At 41.8% G+C, this 10,276-nt stretch overlaps 1 pseudogene; it reads left to right on the top strand.

Annotated features, from left to right (window-relative positions):
* The first annotated feature begins 8,086 nt into the window (after positions 1-8,086).
* On the top strand, positions 8,087-8,791 carry LOC132537992 (polycystin family receptor for egg jelly-like; annotated as a pseudogene).
* Positions 8,792-10,276: the final 1,485 nt, after the last annotated feature.

Genomic DNA, 10,276 nt, shown 5'->3' with positions numbered 1-10,276 from the left:
GTTTAAACAGTTTAAACTCAATAAAATGTGGAAAGGTAAACAGAAGAACCACAGTTAAAAGCCTCAGGTATGAGAATAATTAACATAATCATTGCACTATCTGCCCCACCCATAACTCATACAGTTTTCAGGATTAAACGTTTCAGATTCATGTCAAGACGTAAAAGAGAAATCAAAGGAGGGAAAAAACAATTTTTTGGATTGTTTCTGGATGTCTCTAGAAATCATGGCTGCGTCCAGCATTTTTTTTTAAGTCAATGTCAAACAAAAATTCAGTCATTCAAATCATTCTCTTATGAAACGCAACTTGAACCAGATTATCAAGATCTCACCATGTAGGATTAAGAATCCCCATAGGACATCCTAGTCCAAAAAGGTCCTCGAAATTCCATTTAGGGTGCTTCTGACTGTTGCTGCTGGATTGCTTCAGGCACCCATTTTTAAAAGCATCTTCCCATCGAAGAAAGAATCCAATCAGGAGAGTAGAACTAACCACGTGTCTCCAAACTTGGCAACTGCCAGGGTAATGGAGAATGCTCTTCAAATTAGAGTAGTCCTTCTCCATGGGGAACATTCGAGAAGAAGTCCAGAAAGTCCCAGGGGAAATCCCCATGCATATCCCAAGGTCTACGATCACGGTCATAAAGAACCAAACTGTGGCCTGGAGCAAAATGTAGTCCTTTTCCTTGGGAAACATCAGAGAGGGAATCCAGAAACTCCAAGGAGAAATCTCAGTGCATCTCCCAAGCTCTATGATCCCAGTCATAAGAAACCAAAGTTCCCGGTCAGGGAAACAAAGTTTGGCCCAGAGCAAAATGTTCCAGAGACAGAGTAACTGTCTCATGATGAAACAGTAGAGGCTTTGGCAAACCTCTTCATAAGTAGAAGAGAAGACCATAGTGCATAGGTAGGCAAAGTCTTCACTTATCTGGGAGTTGCGCAGGTCTGGTCCCACGTTGTAGGCGCCATATGTTGTTTTCGATGGGTTATGTTGTTTTCGCCGGGCTGGCTTCACAGGCGGGTAACAGACGACCAGGGACTCCTGGTTGGGTTGTAGGCAGTATCTCTTTATTCATGCAGGATGCAGCACAATCTAAGACGAGCTAAGTTAAACTCAAAGTACAGTACTCTAAAACTCACAATGCTGTCTTTATATATACTTGCCAAGTAGGGTGGAAACAGGATGTGACATAGAGAGGGTGGAGAGAAAAGTGACTGGTGAAAATCAGAGTGTGACAAAGAGGGGGCAGATTAGGCGAGAATCCTATCACTGAACCACAAATGCCCTGGAGGGAGGGTGGAACTTGTTAACAGTGGTTATGTAAATAGAATGAAGTGGTTATGTAAATAGAATAGTGTTAAGCAGGGGGGATTTAAACCAAATGAAACAGAAGGGGTCTCATGCATACCAACATTTCTCCACCCCTCTCCTAGCCATGTGTGTATGGTATTGTCAAACCACTTCCGTTTCTTTCTTGGCTCTTCCATGTCCCGGCATGGAGGAGGGTGGCCCTGCTGACTAAGGCTGCCACAAGCCTCTGCAGTTGGTGTCATGTGGCTTAACCAGGTGTGCTGCTGCCCGACTCTGGGGTGTTCGCATGAATAAAGATTTGAATTGCCTTGCCACCTCAATCTTGTTTCCTGGGTCATGTCTCTCATGCATGATGCTAGCCCGACAGCTGTGGACTCAGATTATGACCAAGTGAAGAAGTCTGGTGTGTCCTGTCAGAAGAACCCTCAATCTGTCATTAAGCAGGTGAAGATACATTGCAAAACAAACCAGAACCCCAATTTATGCACAAGTCTGATGATGTCATACTGTATGGCACTGTTTATGATGACTGCCCTTACAACAACAAGGAAGTGTACTCATGCTGGCAATCACTTAAAGTTCCATATGTAGGGTATGTGCCTGATTGGAACAGACATCCAAGTACCACAAGGTTCATAAAGACTCTAAACAACACATCCCAACTATCCCTCAAAAACTTACAATTCAGTGTGTGTATATAATTTTTCAGTGTTTATAAAAAGAGGTGGAAAAGTGCCTCTTGTTAAAAGCTCACAAATCTTCTACATGATCATTGAGAGGAAGCCATTGGAGGTAGTTCTCTGGGGGTCACAGAACATCACAGTGGAGATTCAGGTGGTAGTGTGGTGGGTAAAGTGCATGTGGAGCAGAGGGCAGGGACTGGTGGTATGGATTCCAGTTTGAGCCCCCAGCTCCCCACCTGCAGGGGGTGTCGCTTCACAGGCAGTGAAGCAGGTCTACAGGAGTTGTTCTCTCCCCCTCTCTGTCTTCCCCTTCTCTTTCCATTTCTCTCTGTCCTATCCAACAACAATGACTTCAATAGGAACAACAATAATAACTACAACAATAAAACAACAAAAGCAACAAACGGGAAAATAAATAAATTAATAAATATTAAAATAATTTTTTTAAAAATCACAATGGAATTCATAGACAATGTGGTACTAGATGGATCAGGATCAAATGATCCAGAAGTGGGCAATTCTTTACAGGGATTCAAATTCACTTGGCACTGTACCACAAACCCAAAAATACTACCAGGGAAAAAATATAACAGTGATGAGCAAAAATGTCTGTATCCCAGAGCAGAAATCTCTGAGGTGGACAAGTGACCCTGGTTCTAAGCTGGAAATTTTCCCAAAATTTTTGCAAGGTGGCCGAGTATACTTTTTCAGAATGGTGGTTGAGAAAATTGGCAGGTCAGCATTTGCTGACAAAGTTGTGCATGTGCTCTGAGGACCAAAGCCACTCACCACCATTTTCTGTATTGAAAATTGTGGTACAGTTTTGACGACATCAGATAGATTTTCCTTGTTTATGACTTGCTCTACCTGCATAGTGGGCTGAGATATCTATGAGTGGTCCTTCCTGTCTTCAAATGGTGAAGAGATAACATTTGATTGGAGTGAAGTGACCACAACAGGCAAGAATAGTGATTATTTTACTGTAAAAGCCTTTGCTTTCAGGCATTTTCTGGAAGATACTTACTACACTGCTGTTCAAATAACATCTTGGTGGAATGTTTGATATTTTCTATTTCCTTGAATAGTGATTCATAGTTTTCAGTATACAAGTCTTTCACTTCTTTGGTCAGCTTTATTCCTAGGTATTTTTAATGATTTTGCTACAACAGTGAATGGGAGTGATTTCTGGATATTCTCTTCTTTGGATTTAGTGTTTACATAAAGAAATGCCACTGATTTTTGTACATTGATTTGTACCCTGACACCTTGCTATATTGCCTAATAACTTCCAGTAGATTTCTGCTGGATTATTTAGGTTTTTCTATGTATACTATCATATCATCTGCAAATAGTGAGAGCTTGACTTCTTCCCTTCCAATCTGTATTCCTTTGATTTCTTTCTCTTGCCTGATTGCTATGCAAGAACTTCCAATACTACATTGAACAGTAATGGTGATAATGGACATCCCTGTCTAGTCCTGGATCTGAGGGAGAATGTTTTCAGCTTCTGTCCATTGAGTATGATGTTGGCTGTAGCTTTGCGATATATGGAATTCACTATCTTGAGGAATTTCCCATCTATTCCCATTTTTTGCAGTGTTTTGAGCATGAATGGGCACTGGATTTTGTCAAAGGCTTTCTTTGCATCTATTGAGATAATCATGCAATTTTGGTTTTGCTTTATTGATATGGTGAATGACACTGATTGATTTATGTATGTTGAACTAGCCTTGCATTCCTGGGATAAATCCCACATGGTCGTGATGAACAATTTTTTTTGTTGTTGTTGTTGGGTATACTTTCCAATATATTTATTGTTATCACTCAAAGAGCAAAAATCACAGGATAGTGTCATAACAAAACATCAGTAGTCAAAGAAACTTTAGAATTGAACCCTATGGTTACATCTGACTAATTTGTAGATTTTCTGAGCTCTTGTCCTGATTCATTATGGTAGCAGTTTTATTTGCTCTTGACTTAACATTTTTTTATTGATGTGGTTTGTATTCTTCTGTTCTGTCATTCTTCATTTGTTATGTTTTGAGTACAGGCCATGCTATACTAAAAAATTTTCACAAATGCAGTCACAAACCTCAGTAATTAAAACAATAGCAACTGAAGCAAGGATTGATGTAGTTTAACCAATACCAGTTAGTCAAACAACACCTCCAGTAGAAGGAAAAATAGCAAACAAAACATAAGGACAGATAAAGAGAAAGGAATAAAAGGAAAGAAATAGTAGACATTATGCAAATCTACTGTCCAGTATAAATTCTAGTGATAGCAAGAGGAGAAAGGAAAGTAGAAAAGACACACACACACACACACACACACACACACACACACACACACACACACACTTCATTATTTCTTCTAGAAAATAATTCACAAATGAGTGTTAGTTTATTCAGAAAGCAAAAGAAGAAACAATGAAAAAAAGAAGAGCAGTGAAAGGAAAGAGGTGTTTTTTGTTTTTATTTTAAAATTTGATAGGAGGAGAGAAAAAGGAGCATGGAGGGAACAGGGAGAGAGAAGAAAGTTCCTCTCACAATGGATAGAACACTCAGTCAACTCTCTACGTAAAAGAGCAACAGCAGTTAATTTTGGTCAACCTGAAAAGGAGGGAAAAGGGACATGTGTATATAATAATAGTAATAAAAAATAGAATAGAGTAAAAAAACCCTAACAGTCAGTCTGTAGCTTGGAGTGCTCCAGATTGGCTGCACTCAAAGCCTGAGCAAAGACAACCAGTTATAAGAAATATATATATATATTCCAGGTAGTCTTTCCCAGGCAGGGCTGAGGCTCTGATTGGTCAGGTATTCTGTCACTCAAATAGAGCTCCAGCCACCTAGAAAAAAAAGGAGAAGAGAAGAAAAGAAAAAGGGTTGGAATGACACCTCCACTAAGCCAGGAATCTTGGTAAAGAAAATAGCTCTGCAGGAAGCCTGCTAGGAATAGCTGGCTAGCCTGTGGTGCTGGATCTGGGATGGAAGGGTGAGTTCAAAAATAGTGAGGCCAAAGGTTTTCCTTTCTGTGTCCATGTGGCCTCTGTTTGCCAGCCCAAGAGTGGGTTATAAGACTCTTTTTTGTGTCATCCTGACCATCCCTTATTCACTGTTGGGAAATTGTGCAGATATGGTAATATCCACCATGTTGTCCCCTCAGGGCATTGTCAATTCCCACGAATTGATGGCAGAAAAAGGGAGCTGCTGCCCTTATATATTATCCAGACAAGCAATTCCCTAAACCTCTCTTTGCTGAGGTTCCCGATAATTCCCCTCAGTACAAAGAACTCTATGTTGTTTTCCTTGCATTAAAAGCTGTACCAGAATCCTTTAACCTTTTTTTCTGACAGTGTGTATACTGTTAATTTACTTCCATGCCTTGCCTGTTCTTATGTGAGAATTGATGACAACCCACTTTCTCCTCTCTTAATTCAAATTGCCTCTATGCTCTGTTCTCGAACCTAACCACTGTATGTTCAACACCTTCATTCCCACAGCCCTCTTTCTGGTCCCCTGTCTGAAGGGAATGCTGCAGCTGACCGCCTCGCCTCCACAGGAATTCTCCTAGCCTCTGTTTCTAACCCTGCTGACTTTCATTTCCTAACTGTTTATGTGTATGGTTCAAGTTTGGTAAACATTAACTTAACAGTTAAAAGTGTAACCTTGAAGCTACATTATTACCAGGCAAGGTAAAATTAATTTGCTAAAAGTAACTAACTATTTAAGGTAAAAGTCTAAATATTTAACGTGACAATACATCTCCAAAACTAAAATACAAATTCTATACACAGGACACTTTTGGAGGGCCCCCAAAAGAGCCCTGTAAGCTAATCTTCTGGAAATTCATCCACAACAAATTTGGCATCAATCTGATACTGTAAATGTTAAAACCACTGTCACTAACATGCATTAACTCTCTAAGTAACCTGAGTCTGTTTATAGTCCAAAGTAAAAATAGTTAAAAATCAATATATATTTTAACTAAAATTGGTCTGAAGATCCTGCTGTAGAGACTGCTACAGGAGGTCACATTAGATGACCTTTAAACAAACTTATAAAGATACTTAAACCAATTATAATCATTGAGTTATCAATTATAGTAAACTTCTAACTTGTTAAAGTTTTTTTTTTTCACAAGTAATTGACTATAACTATGTCAAAGCCTTCACATGAAGAAGCATCTACTCATATGGTAAGGTATTAAACTATAAGAAGTTCCTCCATATACAACTTATGTGAATTAACAACATTCACATACTTTTCTACACTTAACTGGTGTATCTTGTTTTGCCACTATAGACCTGCTTTGTCAGCCAACAATTTAAAGATTTTTCCCTTTATAACATCACCCATGCCACAGACATCCCTTACAATCCCCAAAGACAAACGGTTGTTGAGAAGGCCCGTCAAATGCCTAGGCCCAATTAAGTAAAGAAAGAAAAAAGGAGAGATACATCCCCCCAATATTCAGTTGGCTAAGGCACCAAAACTTTTTTTTTCTATAAAAAACTCGAATCAGATGCCCTGATAACCACGGGAAGCAGATTTGTTTGTGTTTCTTTCACAGGATTCCCCGGAAAAACCATTTGGACCCCTGCACATTAACACTGCTGACTAGACGGCACGACTACACTGGCACACCCCCTGAAACCCATGGTATGACCTGACACAATCTGAAGAACCTGATTCACAGACTCCAAGGACAGAACTTTCTTACTGCCTGTCTGCCCTTCCTGCTTCTGCTTTGTCTGTCACGTCTTGGCAGTTCCAGCTCACTCTCTACAGAAAAGCGGAATTCCAGTGGCTGACCTTCCTGATGGAGATAGACGTGCAGCGTTTCATCCCCTGGCATTTCTCCTGGTCGTCTGCATTGGACTGACACTTCTATCGGACATGCTGGTACACCTCTTGGACACCTTACATCACTCTACAACAGCTTCCCTTTATGCTGATGGTTTCTCAAAGACTGACCTGCAGTAGTTCATGGACTTTGCAGTCAGTTGCCTTGGGGACTATACAGCGCCCAACAGCCCCTTTGCTTGGCAGGCACACCATCCCACCTGCAGGCCCTGCCCTTTGTGGCAGGAAACACCCCCTCATTACTAGGCCCTGCCCCCAGAGGCAGGAGACGCCCCCAGAGGCAAAAAATGCCCCTTTGCGCACCAAGCCTCCCCTTGGTATCACACTGGCTCTTGCTGCTTCCCTACTTGTCCCTTCCTGTTTTGTTATATCATTCAGGTTTATGCCCAAAAGGTTTCTGCTCACCCCTACACTACTATTCCTCTGTCACAGATGGAGTTCTTTATAGACATTGACCCATCATAATGCGATGACTAGATAGAAAGATAGGGAAAGATGTAGAAAAATTGTGAGAAGATGGTGGAGCCTGGAAGAGCTTAAAATATGAGATAAGTCCCTCCAGGTAAGTCTCTCTCTCTACAGAGGGGTTGAGCACAGGGGGGACACACAAATCTCACAAGGTTGTTGGCTATGTAAGTCTTCCCTCCCCCACAGAAACATCTGGAGCTCGGCATTCCTTAAAAAAAAAAATTAAGTCTGCTCCACTCTAAAATTCATATATTGTGGCCATTAGATAAAAGAAAAGGGGGAATGTTGGGAAATTGTGCAGATGCGGTCACATCCACCATGTTGTCCCCTCAGGGTACTGTCAATTCCCGTGAGAGAAACCCTATACCTGGAGTGCCTTGTTTCCTAGCCAATCCTGTCCCGACTCGTCACTTCTGGTTTTTGCCCTAAAAAGCCCTCCTGCTTCTGCCTCTCGTTCTCTTGCCCGCTTTTCACCTTGGTGACCTAATGCAGGGAAGAGTGCTTCACATAGCGGGAGGCGGCATTTTGCTAGCTCCACATGGCCTGAACCACTGCACTCTCACCCAACTCTGAGGTGCCCACGTGAATACAGATTCGTGTTCCCTCTCCACTCTGGATCTCCTCTCTCTCCTCCACATCACAGCCCAACAATTCACCCTTTCACAGATGTGCCAGATATCCTACCCTCTCCAGAGACTCCCAGGTTGGAAGCCACTTCTTTTTGGAGCTCAAGCCTAGAGCTGTTTCCAAGTCACAATCTTGGCTGTGCCCCGGAATGGTTGATATTGTGAAATACTCCTTTATCATTAATGAAGCATCAAGAGTTAGAGAATGCAAAATTAATACAGCTGCAGGAACTGTACTTGGCACTGAATTCGTTGTCAAGTGTGCGATATTCAGGATAACAATATGCCCCTTACATATAAAGTGATAGTTTCAAATTCCCATGGGTTTTAGCTAATATTAGTTCTTTAAAATAAAACACCATAAGGGGCATTTTGTATTTTGGGACTGAATTTACATCTACCTCTTTCTTTCGTCCTATTTGAGATATGTCTAAAAATTATTCTTTGAAGATGTATTTTCAGGTCTATGACTCTTTTGGAGCTTTTTCTCAGGTGACTTTAAACACCATAGTGCAGGCTCCTACTGACCATGTTGCCACAGAGACTGTGCTGCAGCAATTCCACAGACTCACCATGGGACCAAATTCCACACTCTAAATTGTTTCAAAAACAAGACAAGTTAGATGCAGGTTACAAAAATGAGTATGACTGGAATGATTTCCATGCTGTGGTGCATATGGGCAGTGCTCCTGGTCCTCCTGTAAATGCTCCCATCTCTATGACACTCACTGAGTTTGCAGAAGACCCTTTTCCTTGATTAAGTTATCTAGAACACACTTCCACAGAGGTGAAGGGGTTTTGAACATGAGATGAATCAGTTAATGGTGATGAAGTAGAGATCACACTGTAAGTTGTAGAAGTTTTCCTGGCTAGGAAATCCTAAGCTCTGAAGTTTTTAATATCACTGTGTGGTGATATGAATATCACTCATCAGTGAGTCAGAGTGGGATGATGATACCTTGAAGACAGACATGGAGGCCTTTAGTTTTGAAATGAACTGCAGTAAGCATAAGGAGGTGCTGTTGCATATTATCACAGAAGTGACACTGCTGTTCAGGGTCTCTGTATATGCTGGTGGCAAGGTCTCAGCAGCTAATCTTGTTGCCACCTATTTGGTGCCCCGCGACATCCCTCCCATGGCCAACCAGAGTGACTCGTTTGACCCAAACTGTACCGTGAAGGCAGCCCGAGTGGTTTGCCTGTCACCATCCCTGCTACAGGTCATAGCAGAGAGGCTGCAGTCAACAGACTGTGTGATAGCTGTGGTTCTGCAGGCACCCCAGTTTGTTCAGAGCCCCAGTGAGAAGCTGGTGAGAATTTCTGTGTTCAGAACTCAGTGCTTGGAAATGTATGGGATCCAGAGTGAGTGGAATGAGCACAGCTGCACCCTAGGGGAAAAAACCAGCTGGCAGAGAGTGCACTGCGTCTGCAAAACCAAAGACACTGAGCAGCCAAAACACCCCCTAGGTTGTCTAACCTCAGGCAGTACTCATGCTACACAGAGGCTAAGGCCACTAGTGCTTTAAACCATGTGGATCTCCTCATAGAGGTCAAGAACATTGCAGAAAACCCGATGACACTGTATGCCATACTCTTTATTATGATCACATACATAGGAATAGCTTTCTGGGCTCTGCACCGAGATGAAACTGACCAGTTTCTTTGGCAACATGTGATAATCTTCCCTGAAATGACCCCTATGACAAGACATGTTACCTGCTTACTGTTTTTATAGAAAGCCGCTGTGGCTCTGGGACCAGAGCCAATGTCTTTGTCCAACTTCTGGGGACACAAAGTACCAGCATGTGCATTGCTTGAGCCACCCCCAATTTTCAAGTCCCTACTGAGGAATCATCAACACCTTCCTCCTAACAACGAGAAATGACTTGGGGGACATCTACTACATTCATTTGTGTCACAACAATGAGGGCAGCTCACCCAGTTGGTACTTAAGTAGAATCAAAGTGGAAAATCTCTTAAGCAGGAAAATCTGGCTGTTCATGTGCCGGCAGTGGCTTTCCATTGACACCTCTTTGTACAGGACGTTTTATGCTTCTCAGCCAGACCAGCCTGTGAGCAGACTTGACTTTTTTCTCATAGACGTGACTTATAAGATGTGCAAAAGTCACATGTGGTTCTCAGTTTTTGTTGCTGTCATTGAGAAGCCATTCAATTGGCTCCAAAGATTGTCTTGTTGCTTGGCAGTGCTGCTCTCCTCTCTTCTGTGAAAAAGTAGTAAGAACTAGAGAAAACTTTTGATCCAATGATATAACTGGGAGACTAGAAATCCTGTGAAGCTTCATAGTAAGAAAACTTCCT

The sequence above is a fragment of the Erinaceus europaeus genome, chromosome 4, assembly GCF_950295315.1.
Source record: "Erinaceus europaeus chromosome 4, mEriEur2.1, whole genome shotgun sequence".
Lineage (NCBI taxonomy): Eukaryota > Metazoa > Chordata > Mammalia > Eulipotyphla > Erinaceidae > Erinaceus > Erinaceus europaeus.
This window is presented reverse-complemented; position numbering and strand designations above follow the sequence as displayed.